Source organism: Pleurodeles waltl, chromosome 9 (assembly GCF_031143425.1).
Source record: "Pleurodeles waltl isolate 20211129_DDA chromosome 9, aPleWal1.hap1.20221129, whole genome shotgun sequence".
Classification (NCBI taxonomy): domain Eukaryota; kingdom Metazoa; phylum Chordata; class Amphibia; order Caudata; family Salamandridae; genus Pleurodeles; species Pleurodeles waltl.
Genome location: NC_090448.1, coordinates 1,023,009,323 through 1,023,027,553, shown reverse-complemented (window position 1 = coordinate 1,023,027,553; position 18,231 = coordinate 1,023,009,323).

Here is an 18,231-nt window from a genome sequence, read left to right as displayed (position 1 = left end):
CTGACACTATAAAAATTTAATTTTAAGGTCACAATTTCACCCTCAAAAACCCCATTCACACAGCCTTAAGGTCCAGTATCTCCACCTTTGTACCCTTTATGCCACTTTCATTTTATTTTTTCATCTCTGGGGACTGTGTCTTATTACCTAAAACGGTGGCTGCAACTTTCTGGTCAGGTTGTGGCCAGACAATCACAGCATTCCTGTTTGTTTGAGCATTAGCAAATTCGCCATGATTGTCGCAAAATTATTGTGATGGATTTGCGGTCTTAGATATACAAATTTGGTTTTCCTTTAATTTCTCTTAAACGTCTGAACAGATTTACACATGTTCTGGTGATTCTTGTGCAATTCAGGCCAGGGCTGTAGGCAGCAAAGGTTGCAGTTCCAGGTCTTTTGTGCATCAGTGTGTGCATAAAAAAAAAACGAGGACTTACCAATGTCTTGGGTCCGAGGGGGTCCTCGTTGCCAGCAGTCTGGCTGGCTCTCCACCTCATTGGATCATTCGGAGCTGCTGTGCCACTGGCCCGACCAACAGAGCTGAGCTCATCTTGTGCGCACTGCAGCTAAGTTATGGGCTACACAGGGCAAGCACAGACTGTCTGCACTTGCGCTGTGTGGCCCATAACTGGGCTGTAGTGCATACATAATGAGCTCTGCTCCGTTGGTGGGGCTAGTGGAGTATTTGGTTGAACTCTGCACTCCAAGTGGAGCATGGAGTGCCAAAAACTCCATTAAGTCCACTAGTAGAGCAGAACTCACCATCTACCCTTAGATAAAACAACATAAAGATAGCAAACAAATTAAAAGACAATATTTCCTCATTTTTGTTTTTTAGACCACCAACCATAATTTAGGACCCTCTAATGTTTATGATTTCTAAAGGAAATGCTTTAGGTATTACAGTTTTGATTATATCAAGATGACTTCAGGTGTGCCACACTTTAGTAATTAATATAGAGTGTTAGCAATCTAGTTGTTCATTAAAATAATGTGGGGAGGCAGGGATCAGGGTCTTGGAAAATTGAGGGCAAGAAGGAGGGTGAAAAGGCAGAAAGTTGACCATGCTGGGCAGGTGGGAGGGACAGTGGCAGTACAATGGACCATGGACAGCACAGGAAAAGGGGGCAGTGAAAGCAAACCAACCATGCAGGACAGGCAAAAGAGGCACTTTGGCAATATAACAGACCATTGAGGTAAGAAGAAAGAGGCAGTGTACAACCATACATGTCAACAGACCTGATTTAGGCAGGAGTCTCCTGATGTTTTAAGCCCAAAAAGACTTTACTTTATCTGTCTCCTCCCTAAACTTTCCTCTTTGTCAATGCAGATCTATGGGGAAAATCAATTCCTCAGGTTTTATGTTTCAAAATCTTCCTCTAACCAAGTTAAAAAAGTTGACACATATAGTACATTGGGTCATAAAGGGCTAGAGGAATGGGGTAGGGACAATAGACTAGGATAACAATGATGGTCAGGGGCACCAGACTGACATTACAATGCAGACGCCAGGGTTTACAGCAGCACAATACACCACACAGTGCAGTACAGCACAAAAGACCATAGAAAGCAATAGGGAGTGGGGCTGGGCCATGCACATGGACAACAGAGAGCAGAGGGGAAAAAGGTAGGGGCAGCAAGCTGACAATAACGGAAAAACAGGTGGGACAGTTGCAGTATAATGGACCACACAAGGCAGGAGGAATGGGATAGGGGCATGCACATTACAAATAGAAGTCAGTGGAGGCCAGGGATCAGGGCAGGAGCAGCACGCTAACCAAGGAGGGCAGGTGGGATGGACACTGGAAGCACAACACATCATGGTGGGCAAGAGTGAGAATATAATGGCATACACACAGAAAATGGAGGGAAAGTGGGAAGGGGTCAGGTGCTGCAAGGCATCTCAGGCAGGATGCAGGGGGTGGACCAGCACAGAAGACCATGCATGGCAAGCGGGAGGGTTAGTGGCAGCGCAACATCCATAGTTGCAAGAGGGAGGGAGCATGCACAAGGGACCATGGAGGGGTAGGGGCTGGGCACAGACAAAAGAGGTCAGGGGAAGGGGCTTTTCAACAGACTATGCCGGGTAGGCAGGAGAAGCAATTGCAGCACAACAGAGCATGGAGGACAGAAGGGATTGGCAGAAAAATAGACCATGGAAGACAGAAGGGAAGGAATAGTGGCATGGAACTTGGACAGGGTGAACGTGGCAGGGACATGTGGCAGTCATCTGACCACGTTAGGCAGGTGGGAGTTGCAGTGGCAGCTCAACAGAACACTCAGAGTAGGTAGGAAGGGCAGTGGCAGGCCCATGAAACATTGTGGACAAATAGGAGGAAGCAGGGTTATGCACACAGACATTGGAGGGCAGGGGAAAGGAGGGTAGGGACAGCAAGCTAAGCACAGAGGCTAAGCAGGAGGGCAATGATGGGGTGTAGAATTTGGTAATGCGGGCATGAGGAGTGTGAAGGGATATGAAGCTAAATGGAGGGCAGTGGAGGCACATAGGACTATTTAGGGCAGGAGGAGGAGGGTTGGTGCATAAACTAAGACAACAGAGGGTAGGGAGAAGGTTTATGATGCAGAAGGTTAGGCAAAAAGGGCAGTGGCTGAACAACAGCCACACAGTGCTTGGACTTAGACAATGAATGGCAAGGAGAAGAGGGGGCAGGAGCACCAAGCTTGGGTGGGGACAGCACAATGCCAGGCCAGGCCCTGCATCCAACTCTCCCCACCGTGCACTGCAATGGGCATATTACTTGACATTCAAAAGACGCTAGAATTTCCCTAAAAAAACAAAGGTGACATGTATATTATGGTTAGGAAATGGAATTTTTTAAAAACGTTGAAATTCACTAAAGTAAAAAATATAGCTAACAGGGTTGTTAAAAATCGGAAATACAATAAAAATAACTTTAGAAATTCAATAAAAAAAAAATGGTTAAAGTGATCTATAGTTAGGACATAGAATAAAAAGAACCTAGAAATTGACTGAAAAAAACAAAGGTTATAGGGACGTTATAGTGAGAAATAGAAAAAAAACCTTAGAAACTCACTGAAAAAACAAAGGTTTCAGGGATGCTACAGTTAGGATACAATAAAAAACTCTTAGACACTCACTGCAAAAACCAAAGGTTACAGGGATGTAATGCTTAGGCTGCCTTTTCAGATGTTCCAAACCATACAAATTCAGCAGTTATAGTTACCTCACCTAACTATAACTCATCCCCATCGGTCACCAGTAGCCAGTTATAGTTAGGATCTAGTTTCCATAGGAAAAGCGTTTTTTTTTGCCAATAACTTTGGCGTAGTTAACGAATCTTCACAACAATTTCAAACCAATATGACAGTTGGTTAAGCTTCTTTCTGAAAGTTTCTGGGTGATCCGGCAAGTGGGGACTGAAAAAAAGGGCCCCCCACACTGCTGGGTGGATTATACCAACTTTGGGAGAAAGTCAGATCCTGGTCTAGAGATACTGTTTTTTGTTATTCAGTGTAAATCCATTAAGTAGTTTTAGAGTTAATAATTGTTAAAAAATATATCTATCTAGGGACACAGATCCTCCGAGGATCCAACAGTCCCCATGCATATATCTGATTGGCTGCCAACACTTCAAGCAGGAAGTGTGGGCAGCCATTTTGGGACAAGGATTCAGCTGAGTCCCCCCCCATCCCCCCCAAAAAAAGGGGGGAAGGGTAGGAATACCCTAGCCCCTAGCCTTTATCATGGGTCCGCTCTGGGTCCCTGCCAGGGCAAAATAGTATATTTCTTAACATTTTCAACAAAATCCATGGATGGATTCCCTTTGGTTTGATTAACATAAAGGCTCTCCTTACAACCCTGGTGGTCAGTGTTAAATCAGCGTTCATACCACCAACAGGCTGGCGGTTAAAAAAATGGGATTATGTCCCTGATGGTAACCGCCATCAAAGACCGCCACGTTAACACACAGACCACCAGGGGGGTAACGGTCGCTGGAGACTTCGGTCTCCAGCCCGTCAGCCGTCACAATCTCACCCTTGGGATTACGACCCGGCCTGTTTTTTCGTGCCAAACTTACCAGCACGAAAACCATGGCAGTAGGCATTATCAGTAGGCACTATCAGTCCCAGGGAATTCCTTCCCTGGCACTGATATGGGGTCTCCCCCGCCCCTCTCCCCAGAGTCCTCCCCCACCCTCCTCCTCCAGTTCCTGCCCCCCTCACATATACACACCGCATGCACACCCATATACACACAGGCATGCCCACTGTAGCCGGGAGTTAGAAATCCCGGCTACATCACAGGTGAAATCGGGAACGGAGTCCCGGTTTTCTGAACCTTGCGATAGTGACCATAATGACATTGGAAATCCGGACGGGCGGATTCCCGATTCCGTACCTGAGCACCATGGTGACGAGGACGCGATCGCCAAAACCGGTCCCATCAGGACGACCTGAGGAGGAAGAACTCCAGTACCGGAGACGCTGCAATGGGAAAAGAGCGCGAACTCTGCCACGTCTCAGGAGGGACGTGGCTCAACCAGGTACGTTCCCATTTAAAGGACAGTCTCCGATTGAAGCGGGGAAGGGAGGGGACGGCGGGAGGAGAGAGCAGGGGACAGAGGGAAAGAGAAGAGGGAGGGGAGGGGGAATAAGAAGGGAGGAGGAAAGGGGTTGAGAAGGGCACCAGAATAATCACCAGGAGCACAATAACAAAAGAAGTTTAGTAATTAAAAGGACCACCCACAGAGGTGACTTCCCTTGATTTCTGACCTGTAGATCACCACAATATTCTGGGGAGCGGAATCTCTCTCTCTCTCTCTCTCTCTCTCTCTCTCTCTCTCTCTCTCTCTCTCTGTCTCTCTCTCTCTCTCTCTCTCTCTCTCTCTCTCTCTCTCGCTCTCTCTTGCACGAAATTACACAACAGTATAAAACCCCAGACTCACTAATATTTACGTTCCTTTTATTGTTCCGGTCCACCTGGAATCATCATCAGGAGATTACCATCACCAGTCACCCGGAACCCTGAGGGAGAAGAGGACATCATAGAATCACTAACCAACAGACCACACACATTGGACTTTGTCACAGTTAAAACTAGTTATAATAAAACCATGTTTACTCACCCTCTCGATTGAGTACTATAGTGCTTATTATCGCCGCACCTACTGCCACAGTGGTGTCAGAAGTGGGATTTCAGCGAGCGATAGAGGACAGATCAAAAGGATAAAATGGGGGAAAAACCCACCTTGGAAGATATGATTCAGCAACTAGCAGAAGGGCAACGTCATCTGCAGCTAGTATGGGAGGCTCAACAGAGAGAAGCTAAAGAAGATAGAGAGGCCCTACAGAGTGCTTGAAAGAGCCAGGCCATCATCATGGCAAATAATCAGTTAGTACATGAAACGGCCCTCCAAAAGCTCACAGACACTATTCCAGCTAGCAAGGTCCATCCTAATGTGCCTAGCTCGGTCCTTCAAAAGTATCAGGACGGGGAGGACCCCGACTCCTTTTTTACCAACTTTGAAAGAGTAGCCTCCTCCGCCCAATGGCCTGAAGAACGCTGGGGTCAATATGTAGCCCCGTTGTTAACCGGTATTCTCCAAACTGCCTATCAAGCTGCAAACCCAGATGGCACCACCCGTATAAAGACATTAAAAAGAGCATCCTGGAGAGGGTAGGCCACGATACAGAGTACTACCGCCTATGGTTTCTGAAAATTAAATGGGGTCCTACTGAAGATCCCCGAACATTATATTATAAAGTGAAGGGTCTGGGACTTAAGTGGCTGGGCCCTCTAGGAACAGAGAGGGAAGACGTTATAAAAGCTGTGATTTTGGAACAATATTTAGAATCCCTCCCTTCCCACACTCGTAGTTGGATACGTCAACAGCCCAATGTCGAAACGACTATGGCTGTAGACTTGGCCTGTGCCTACCATCGATTGACGGAATTTAAGAGCGGGATTCCTAAAACAACAACAGATTATCACCTGTACTTACTCAATCTCTTCCCCGGAAACCCTCAGAGGACATGGGACTTTCTAAAATAGGGGAAAATCCACCTATGCAACAACCACAGTGTTACAGTTGTGGCGAGTGGGGACATATAGATCGGAATTACGAGGGGAAGAGTCCTATGCACAGGAGGGGGGGACTCAAGGTACAGACAAGAAATAAAAGTAAACGGAAAACCCCTCGTAGCCCTGATTGATTCAGAATGTAGCCAATCCGTCATAAGAGCCAACGTGATAAACCTATCAGGACGACAGACACACCAATGGGTCTCTATATGCTGCATACACGGGGACAAAAGAAACTACCCCCTGACCACCATACAGATAGAATGGGAAGGGCAACAAGACCTGATACATGTGGGTGTCATGGACTGTTTGGTTGAGGAATGTATATTAGGAACTGATTTTATACGCTTCCCAGAATTGTTAAAGGGGGTGAGATCACGAATCTTGTCAGCTTCCTGGTGGTCTGAGGCCCCTTTTTCCGACAGCCACATAGAGGGTAAACCCTACCGACATAAGCCCACCAGATGGGAGAAAAGACACGTAAAACAACTCTATCGGACCACTGAGAAAGAAAAGAACTTAGAGAAGGTTGTGGCCATGGTTCCACCTCCATCTCCTTCCGTCCGTGCCAGTCAACATGAGGACCCGTCTCTCCATAACGCCTGGAAAACGGCTAAGACAGAGAGCACCAACGAGGTGGGTCCGTATTTCCTTATACAAAAAAATCTCCTTTACCGAGTCATCAATTGAGGCAAAGGGGAGAAAGGACAATTAGTAGTACAAGAACACTACTGTCCCCAAGTACTCTTTCTGGCCCACAATCAACCGGGAGGGAGGCATTATGGGAGGGAAAAGACTGAAGAATATTTATTACGAAGATTTTATTGGCCGGGGGTATATGCTCACCTACGGCGCTATTGTGCCCAGTGTCCCAGATGTCAACTCATAGACCCAGGACTCCAAAGGAAAGCACCACGACAACCCTTACCTATTGATATTGATGTCCCATTTTCTAGAATTGGAATGGACTTAGTAGGCCCCCTTCTCCCATCCACCAAAGGACACACTTATATTTTAGTTCTCGTTGACTATGCCACCAGGTATCCTGAGACTATACCTCTTACTAGCATGACAACTAGAAATGTAGCCCAAGCCATGATCGCCTTCTTTGCCAGGGTCGGGTTTCCCAATGAAATCCTGATGGATCAAGGGACACCTTTCATGTCTTCTTTAATGCCCAATATTTGTATGACTTTAGGAGTCAAACAAATTGAGACCTCGGTATATCATCCCCAAACGGACGGTTTGGTTGAAAGATACAACCTCACCATAAAAACACTATTAAGGAAAACTGTCTCAGAGTCCGGGCGAGATTGGGACCGAAAACTTCCCTTGGTCCTTTACGCCATAAAACCGCATGAACAGGCCTCTACCAGACATAGGGCCAGATGTAGCATTGTTCCAATTGCGAGTTGCAATTTGGAATGCAGAAAGGTGTCTCAGACACCTTCTGCGAGTCACTATGGGGTCGCAAAGACCCACCTCATTAATATTAATGAGGTGGGTCGCAATTTGCGACCCCATAGCGATTCAGGGCACTCACAGGGATGGTGGCCTGCTTGGAACAGCAGACCACCATGTCCGTGACTGCTTTTAAATAAAGCAGTTTTTTTTTCAAAGTGAAACCCGTTTTCCTTAAAGGAAAACAAGCAGCACTTTGAAAAAAAAACCAAAACCTTTAGTTTCGGTATTTTTCAGGGCAGGTAGTGGTCCATTGGACCACTGCCTGCTCTGAAAAATTATTTTTAGTGCCAGACACAAAGGGGAAGGGGTCCCTTGGGGACCCCTTCCCATTTGCGACTGGGCTACCATCCACTTCAAGTGGATGGTAACTGCGAGTCCATTTGCGACCGCATTTGCGGTCGCAAATGGAATTACATCGCATTGCGAGTCGCAAATAGGAAGGGAACACCCCTTCCTATTTGCGAGTCGGAAATGCATTTTGCGAGTTGGTTCCGACTCGCAAAATGCATTTCTACATAGCAAAGTGGCTTTAGCGACTCGCAAACGGCGATTTTCGCCGTTTGCGAGTCGCTAAACCTTTGCTACATCTGGCCCATAGTCCCTTCGAACTCGTCTTTGGACGACAACCCCATAGCCTATTATATATGGCAGCTGAGATGTGGGAAGAAGAAGGAGAAAGTGAGAAACCGTTAGTAAAGAAAACAAACTGAGACCCGCAAGACCCCACAACTACAGACCAATTCATTGAAGACAATTCTATACTTTCAGACTTCCAAACTGGATTCCGCACAGGAAGAGGCACTAAATCAGCACTCAAAGCAATCTGGGATGATCTTAAAAACAGTCAACCGCAATGGAGTTGCTGCACTACTTCTCTTGGACCTCTCGGCTGCTTTTGATACGGTTGACCATGACACCCTAATTCAAAGATTCCACGAAGCTGGCATACCAGGGACTGCTTTCGACTGGATTACTTCCTATCTTCAAAAAAGATATAATATCATCTACTCACCCCACTTCTCGTCCAAACCCTACCTCCCAGAAGCAGGGGTCCCCCAAGGATCAATCATCTCACCTTTGCCTTTCAACATATACATGATATCATTACCAGAACTGATCAATGATTTTTTTCTCACATGCTACAACTATGCAGATGACACACAAATACTACTTACATTAGAATGCCCCAAAAACATTGAAAACTCAGAAATCTTCAGTTGCCTCAGAGCCGTTGATCAGTGGATGACCTGGAGCCATCTCAAACTAAAGACCTCCAAACATAAATACTCATATGTGGTGACTGGAAAAGTTATGACCCTCTTTGCGTCTGGCCTGATGATCTCGGACCATCTCCTCAATTATCCAAGGAAGCTAAAAACCTTTGAATCACCCTAGATCCAAAGTTAACTATGAATGCCCAAGTGGACAAATTAGCATGAACAAGCTTCATCACCTTGAAGACTCCTTGAAGACTCTACGATGCATCTTCCCCCACCTCGGATTTCCACACAAGGTGCAAGCTACTATCTCACTCGTACTATCCAAACTGGATTATGCCAATGGCCTCTACCATGGATCATCTCTATCTATTATGAAAAAACTACAACGTATTCAGAACTCCGCAACCAGGCTACTATTACATGTAAAGCCACAAGCCCACATCTCCCCTGCCTTGAGAACACTACACTGGTTACCTGTTGCCAGAAGATGCACATTCAAGCTGCTTTGTATCACCCACAAAGCTATACATGGAACAGGACCAAAATAACCAAATACATCCAACAAAGAAACCTCCGCTCAAGATTGGCTCCCCGCCTTAGAACACCACCATACAAGACAAAGACTACAAAATGCTTTTCTATGGAAACATGGTCCTAACTATAGCAACCAAGTGGTGACTGCCACTAGGTAATATGTATATATATATATATATATATATATATATATATATATATATATATATATATATGTATATATATATATATATATATATATATATATATATATATAAAACAAACTTTACAGGGACATCATAGCTAGATTCTGAATTTACTTGCACAAAACCATAGAAACTCAGCAGTTATAGTTATAATTATTTAAAGTAGCTAAAACTCACCCCCTATAACTCGCGCCCCCGCCAAGCACACTTTTTTCTTCAATAATTTGATTGCTAATGTTTTATTGATATTTTTATTTGTGTTATAATTTTTTTCATGCGTGCTGTAACATCTGGGGTAAGTATCAGTGCATGGTGAAGGGACAAGTTATAGTTACCTTAGGGTGCATGTGGGTGTGTGATTGTCTGAATGAATCTGTCAGTAGGTGCATGAGTGCCTCAGTGGATGTGAGAGTGGGTGTGTCAGAGTCTGAGTGGGTCTGTGAATGGATGAGTGAGGATGTGAGTGGGTCTGTGAGTGGATGTGCCAGTGTCTGAGTGGGTCTGTGAGTGGTTGCCTGAGAGTCTGAGTGGGTCTGTGAGTGGATGTGTGAGTGTCTGAGTGTATCTGTGAATGAGTACGTGAGGGTCTGAGTGGTTCTGTGAGTGGGTGCATATGTGTCTGAGTGAGTCTGTGAATGAGTGTGTGAGTGGGTCTGAGTGGGTGCATGAAAGTCGAAGTGGGTCTGTGTGTGAGTGTGTCAGTATATGAGTGGGTCTGTGAATGGATGTATGAGTGTCTTAGCAGGTCTGTGAATGTGTGTGTGAGTGTCCAAGTGGGTCTGTCACTGGTGTGTGACGGATTGAGTGGGTTTGTGAGTGAGAGCATGGACGTCTGAGTGGGTCTGTAAGTGGGTGAGTGAGTGTCTGAGTAGGTGAATGAGTGGGTGCATGAGTGTCTGAGTAGGTGAATGAGTGGGTGCATGAGGTCTGAGTGTGTGTGTGAGTGTGTGCATCAGTGGGTCTGTGAGTGGAAGCAAGAATGGTTGACAGGGTCTGTGAGTGGGTGCATGAGGTTCTGATCAGGTCTGTGAGTAGGTGTGTCAGTGTCTGAATGGGTCTTTTAGTGGGTGCATGAGGGTCTGAGTGGGTCTGTGAGTGGGTGCATCAGTGTCTGAGTAAGTCTGTGAATGGATGCCTAAGGCGGTCATTCTGACCGCCGCCCGCCAAGCGGGAACCGCCAATTGGCCGCTCCACGGTCAAAAGACAGCGGAGGCCATTCTGACTTTCCCGCTGGGCCGGCGGGCGCCCGCCAAGGGAGCGCCCGCTGGCTCAGCGGGAAAGGGCCTGCAACACAGAATTTGCAGGTGTGCGACGAGTGCAGTTGCACCCGTCGCGCTTTTCACTGTCTGCTGAGCGGACAGTGAAAAGCATACTGGGGCCCTGTGAGGGGGCCCCTGCACTGCCCATGCCAGTGGCATGGGCAGTGCAGGGGCCCCCAGGGGCCCCAGGACACCCGTTCCCGCCATCCTGTTTCTGGCGGTGAAAACCACCAGAAACAGGCTGGCGGGAAGGGGGTCGGAATCCCCATGGCGGCGCTGCTTGCAGTGCCGCCATGGAGGATTCTCCCAGCCGGGGCTAATCCGGTGGGAAACCGCCGGACCCGGCTGGGCGACCGCGGGTGTAACACCGTGGTCGGAATGACGTGTGAAGCACCGCCAGCCTGTTGGCGGTGCTTCCGTCATTCGCCACCCTGGCGGTCTATGACCGCCAGGGTTGGAATGAGGGCCTAAGTGTCTTAGGGGGTCTGTGAGTGGGTGTGTGAGGGTCTGATTGGGTCTGTGTGTGGGTGCATGAATGTCTGAGTGGGTCTGAAAGTGGGTGTATTACTCTCTATGTGGATCTGTGAGTAGGTGCATGAGTGTCTGAGTGCTTCTATGAGTGAATGATTTAGTGTATGAATGAATCTGTTAATGTTTTTTTTTTTTGTTTTTCTGTTTTTTTTTGTGAATTTGTCCCGATGTTACATGGGGGTCATGCTGAGTGTTCGTAAATATCTGACACTATAAAAATTGAATTTTAAGGTCACAATTTCACCCTCAAAAACCCCATTCACACAGCCTTAAGGTCCAGTATCTCCACCTTTGTACCCTTTATGCCACTTTCATTTTATTTTTTCATCTCTGGGGACTGTGTCTTATTACCTAAAACGGTGGCTGCAACTTTCTGGTCAGGTTGTGGCCAGACAATCACAGCATTCCTGTTTGTTTGAGCATTAGCAAATTCGCCATGATTGTCGCAAAATTATTGTGATGGATTTGCGGTCTTAGATATACAAATTTGGTTTTCCTTTAATTTCTCTTAAACGTCTGAACAGATTTACACATGTTCTGGTGATTCTTGTGCAATTCAGGCCAGGGCTGTAGGCAGCAAAGGTTGCAGTTCCAGGTCTTTTGTGCATCAGTGTGTGCATAAAAAAAAAACGAGGACTTACCAATGTCTTGGGTCCGAGGGGGTCCTCGTTGCCAGCAGTCTGGCTGGCTCTCCACCTCATTGGATCATTCGGAGCTGCTGTGCCACTGGCCCGACCAACAGAGCTGAGCTCATCTTGTGCGCACTGCAGCTAAGTTATGGGCTACACAGGGCAAGCACAGACTGTCTGCACTTGCGCTGTGTGGCCCATAACTGGGCTGTAGTGCATACATAATGAGCTCTGCTCCGTTGGTGGGGCTAGTGGAGTATTTGGTTGAACTCTGCACTCCAAGTGGAGCATGGAGTGCCAAAAACTCCATTAAGTCCACTAGTAGAGCAGAACTCACCATCTACCCTTAGATAAAACAACATAAAGATAGCAAACAAATTAAAAGACAATATTTCCTCATTTTTGTTTTTTAGACCACCAACCATAATTTCTATGGAAATAGGACCCTCTAATGTTTATGATTTCTAAAGGAAATGCTTTAGGTATTACAGTTTTGATTATATCAAGATGACTTCAGGTGTGCCACACTTTAGTAATTAATATAGAGTGTTAGCAATCTAGTTGTTCATTAAAATAATGTGGGGAGGCAGGGATCAGGGTCTTGGAAAATTGAGGGCAAGAAGGAGGGTGAAAAGGCAGAAAGTTGACCATGCTGGGCAGGTGGGAGGGACAGTGGCAGTACAATGGACCATGGACAGCACAGGAAAAGGGGGCAGTGAAAGCAAACCAACCATGCAGGACAGGCAAAAGAGGCACTTTGGCAATATAACAGACCATTGAGGTAAGAAGAAAGAGGCAGTGTACAACCATACATGTCAATATAACAGACCATTGAGGTAAGAAGAAAGAGGCAGTGTACAACCATACATGTCAACAGACCTGATTTAGGCAGGAGTCTCCTGATGTTTTAAGCCCAAAAAGACTTTATTTTATCTGTCTCCTCCCTAAACTTTCCTCTTTGTCAATGCAGATCTATGGGGAAAATCAATTCCTCAGGTTTTATGTTTCAAAATCTTCCTCTAACCAAGTTAAAAAAGTTGACACATATAGTACATTGGGTCATAAAGGGCTAGAGGAATGGGGTAGGGACAATAGACTAGGATAACAATGATGGTCAGGGGCACCAGACTGACATTACAATGCAGACGCCAGGGTTTACAGCAGCACAATACACCACACAGTGCAGTACAGCACAAAAGACCATAGAAAGCAATAGGGAGTGGGGCTGGGCCATGCACATGGACAACAGAGAGCAGAGGGGAAAAAGGTAGGGGCAGCAAGCTGACAATACCGGACAAACAGGTGGGACAGTTGCAGTATAATGGACCACACAAGGCAGGAGGAATGGGATAGGGGCATGCACATTACAAATAGAAGTCAGTGGAGGCCAGGGATCAGGGCAGGAGCAGCACGCTAACCAAGGAGGGCAGGTGGGATGGACACTGGAAGCACAACACATCATGGTGGGCAAGAGTGAGAATATAATGGCATACACACAGAAAATGGAGGGAAAGTGGGAAGGGGTCAGGTGCTGCAAGGCATCTCAGGCAGGATGCAGGGGGTGGACCAGCACAGAAGACCATGCATGGCAAGCGGGAGGGTTAGTGGCAGCGCAACATCCATAGTTGCAAGAGGGAGGGAGCATGCACAAGGGACCATGGAGGGGTAGGGGCTGGGCACAGACAAAAGAGGTCAGGGGAAGGGGCTTTTCAACAGACTATGCCGGGTAGGCAGGAGAAGCAATTGCAGCACAACAGAGCATGGAGGACAGAAGGCATTGGCAGAAAAATAGACCATGGAAGACAGAAGGGAAGGAATAGTGGCATGGAACTTGGACAGGGTGAACGTGGCAGGGACATGTGGCAGTCATCTGACCACGTTAGGCAGGTGGGAGTTGCAGTGGCAGCTCAACAGAACACTCAGAGTAGGTAGGAAGGGCAGTGGCAGGCCCATGGAACATTGTGGACAAATAGGAGGAAGCAGGGTTATGCACACAGACATTGGAGGGCAGGGGAAAGGAGGGTAGGGACAGCAAGCTAAGCACAGAGGCTAAGCAGGAGGGCAATGATGGGGTGTAGAATTTGGTAATGCGGGCATGAGGAGTGTGAAGGGATATGAAGCTAAATGGAGGGCAGTGGAGGCACATAGGACTATTTAGGGCAGGAGGAGGAGGGTTGGTGCATAAACTAAGACAACAGAGGGTAGGGAGAAGGTTTATGATGCAGAAGGTTAGGCAAAAAGGGCAGTGGCTGAACAACAGCCACACAGTGCTTGGACTTAGACAATGAATGGCAAGGAGAAGAGGGGGCAGGAGCACCAAGCTTGGGTGGGGACAGCACAATGCCAGGCCAGGCCCTGCATCCAACTCTCCCCACCGTGCACTGCAATGGGCATATTACTTGACATTCAAAAGACCCTAGAATTTCCCTAAAAAAACAAAGGTGACATGTATATTATGGTTAGGAAATGGAATTTTTTTAAAACGTAGAAATTCACTAAAGTAAAAAATATAGCTAACAGGGTTGTTAAAAATCGGAAATACAATGAAAATAACTTTAGAAATTCAATAAAAAAAAAATGGTTAAAGTGATCTATAGTTAGGACATAGAATAAAAAGAACCTAGAAATTGACTGAAAAAAACAAAGGTTATAGGGACGTTATAGTGAGAAATAGAAAAAAAACCTTAGAAACTCACTGAAAAAACAAAGGTTTCAGGGATGCTACAGTTAGGATACAATAAAAAACTCTTAGACACTCACTGCAAAAACCAAAGGTTACAGGGATGTAATGCTTAGGCTGCCTTTTCAGATGTTCCAAACCATACAAATTCAGCAGTTATAGTTACCTCACCTAACTATAACTCATCCCCATCGGTCACCAGTAGCCAGTTATAGTTAGGATCTAGTTTCCATAGGAAAAGCGTTTTTTTTTGCCAATAACTTTGGCGTAGTTAACGAATCTTCACAACAATTTCAAACCAATATGACAGTTGGTTAAGCTTCTTTCTGAAAGTTTCTGGGTGATCCGGCAAGTGGGGACTGAAAAAAAGGGCCCCCCACACTGCTGGGTGGATTATACCAACTTTGGGAGAAAGTCAGATCCTGGTCTAGAGATACTGTTTTTTGTTATTCAGTGTAAATCCATTAAGTAGTTTTAGAGTTAATAATTGTAAAAAAATATATCTATCTAGGGACGCAGATCCTCCGAGGATCCAACAGTCCCCATGCATATATCTGATTGGCTGCCAACACTTCAAGCAGGAAGTGTGGGCAGCCATTTTGGGACAAGGATTCAGCTGAGTCCCCCCCCAACCCCCCCCAAAAAAGGGGGGAAGGGTAGGAATACCCTAGCCTTGATCATGGGTCCGCTCTGGGTCCCTGCCAGGGCAAAATAGTATATTTCTTAACATTTTCAACAAAATCCATGGATGGATTCCCTTTGGTTTGATTAACATAAAGGCTCTCCTTACAACCCTGGTGGTCAGTGTTAAATCAGCATTCATACCACCAACAGGCTGGCGGTTAAAAAAATGGGATTATGTCCCTGATGGTAACCGCCATCAAAGACCGCCACGTTAACACACAGACCGCCAGGGGGGTAACGGTCGCTGGAGACTTCGGTCTCCAGCCCGTCAGCCGTCACAATCTCACCCTTGGGATTACGACCCGGCCTGTTTTTTCGTGCCAAACTTACCGGCACGAAAACCATGGCAGTAGGCATTATCAGTAGGCACTATCAGTCCCAGGGAATTCCTTCCCTGGCACTGATAGGGGTCTCCCCCGCCCCTCTCCCCAGAGTCCTCCCCCACCCTCCTCCTCCAGTTCCTGCCCCCCTCACATATACACACCACATGCACACCCATATACACACAGGCATGCCCACTGTTGCCGGGAGTTAGAAATCCCGGCTACATCACAGGTGAAATCGGGAACGGAGTCCCGGTTTTCTGAACCTTGCGATAGTGACCATAATGACATTGGAAATCCGGACGGGCGGATTCCCGATTCCGTACCTGAGCACCATGGTGACGAGGACGCGATCGCCAAAACCGGTCCCATCAGGACGACCTGAGGAGGAAGAACTCCAGTACCGGAGACGCTGCAATGGGAAAAGAGCGCGAACTCTGCCACGTCTCAGGAGGGACGTGGCTCAACCAGGTACGTTCCCATTTAAAGGACAGTCTCCGATTGAAGCGGGGAAGGGAGGGGACGGCGGGAGGAGAGAGCAGGGGACAGAGGGAAAGAGAAGAGGGAGGGGAGGGGGAATAAGAAGGGAGGAGGAAAGGGGTTGAGAAGGGCACCAGAATAATCACCAGGAGCACAATAACAAAAGAAGTTTAGTAATTAAAAGGACCACCCACAGAGGTGACTTCCCTTGATTTCTGACCTGTAGATCACCACAATATTCTGGGGAGCGGAATCTCTCTCTCTCTCTCTCTCTCTCTCTCTCTCTCTCTCTCTCTCTGTCTCTCTCTGTCTCTCTCTCTCTCTCTCTCTCTCTCTCTCGCTCTCTCTTGCACGAAATTACACAACAGTATAAAACCCCAGACTCACTAATATTTACGTTCCTTTTATTGTTCCGGTCCACCTGGAATCATCATCAGGAGATTACCATCACCAGTCACCCGGAACCCTGAGGGAGAAGAGGACATCATAGAATCACTAACCAACAGACCACACACATTGGACTTTGTCACAGTTAAAACTAGTTATAATAAAACCATGTTTACTCACCCTCTCGATTGAGTACTATAGTCCTTATTATCGCCGCACCCACTGCCACAGTGGTGTCAGAAGTGGGATTTCAGCGAGCGATAGAGGACAGATCAAAAGGATAAAATGGGGGAAAAACCCACCTTGGAAGATATGATTCAGCAACTAGCAGAAGGGCAACGTCATCTGCAGCTAGTATGGGAGGCTCAACAGAGAGAAGCTAAAGAAGATAGAGAGGCCCTACAGAGTGCTTGAAAGAGCCAGGCCATCATCATGGCAAATAATCAGTTAGTACATGAAACGGCCCTCCAAAAGCTCACAGACACTATTCCAGCTAGCAAGGTCCATCCTAATGTGCCTAGCTCGGTCCTTCAAAAGTATCAGGACGGGGAGGACCCCGACTCCTTTTTTACCAACTTTGAAAGAGTAGCCTCCTCCGCCCAATGGCCTGAAGAACGCTGGGGTCAATATGTAGCCCCGTTGATAACCGGTATTCTCCAAACTGCCTATCAAGCTGCAAACCCAGATGGCACCACCCGTATAAAGACATTAAAAAGAGCATCCTGGAGAGGGTAGGCCACGATACAGAGTACTACCGCCTATGGTTTCTGAAAATTAAATGGGGTCCTACTGAAGATCCCCGAACATTATATTATAAAGTGAAGGGTCTGGGACTTAAGTGGCTGGGCCCTCTAGGAACAGAGAGGGAAGACGTTATAAAAGCTGTGATTTTGGAACAATATTTAGAATCCCTCCCTTCCCACACTCGTAGTTGGATACGTCAACAGCCCAATGTCGAAACGACTATGGCTGTAGACTTGGCCTGTGCCTACCATCGATTGACGGAATTTAAGAGCGGGATTCCTAAAACAACAACAGATTATCACCTGTACTTACTCAATCTCTTCCCCGGAAACCCTCAGAGGACATGGGACTTTCTAAAATAGGGGAAAATCCACCTATGCAACAACCACAGTGTTACAGTTGTGGCGAGTGGGGACATATAGATCGGAATTACGAGGGGAAGAGTCCTATGCACAGGAGGGGGGGACTCAAGGTACAGACAAGAAATAAAAGTAAACGGAAAACCCCTCGTAGCCCTGATTGATTCAGAATGTAGCCAATCCGTCATAAGAGCCAACGTGATAAACCTATCAGGACGACAGACACACCAATGGGTCTCTATATGCTGCATACATGGGGACAAAAGAAACTACCCCCTGACCACCATACAGATAGAATGGGAAGGGCAACAAGACCTGATACATGTGGGTGTCATGGTCTGTTTGGTTGAGGAATGTATATTAGGAACTGATTTTATACGCTTCCCAGAATTGTTAAAGGGGGTGAGATCACGAATCTTGTCAGCTTCCTGGTGGTCTGAGGCCCCTTTTTCCGACAGCCACATAGAGGGTAAACCCTACCGACATAAGCCCACCAGATGGGAGAAAAGACACGTAAAACAACTCTATCGGACCACTGAGAAAGAAAAGAACTTAGAGAAGGTTGTGGCCATGGTTCCACCTCCATCTCCTTCCGTCCGTGCCAGTCAACATGAGGACCCGTCTCTCCATAACGCCTGGAAAACGGCTAAGACAGAGAGCACCAACGAGGTGGGTCCGTATTTCCTTA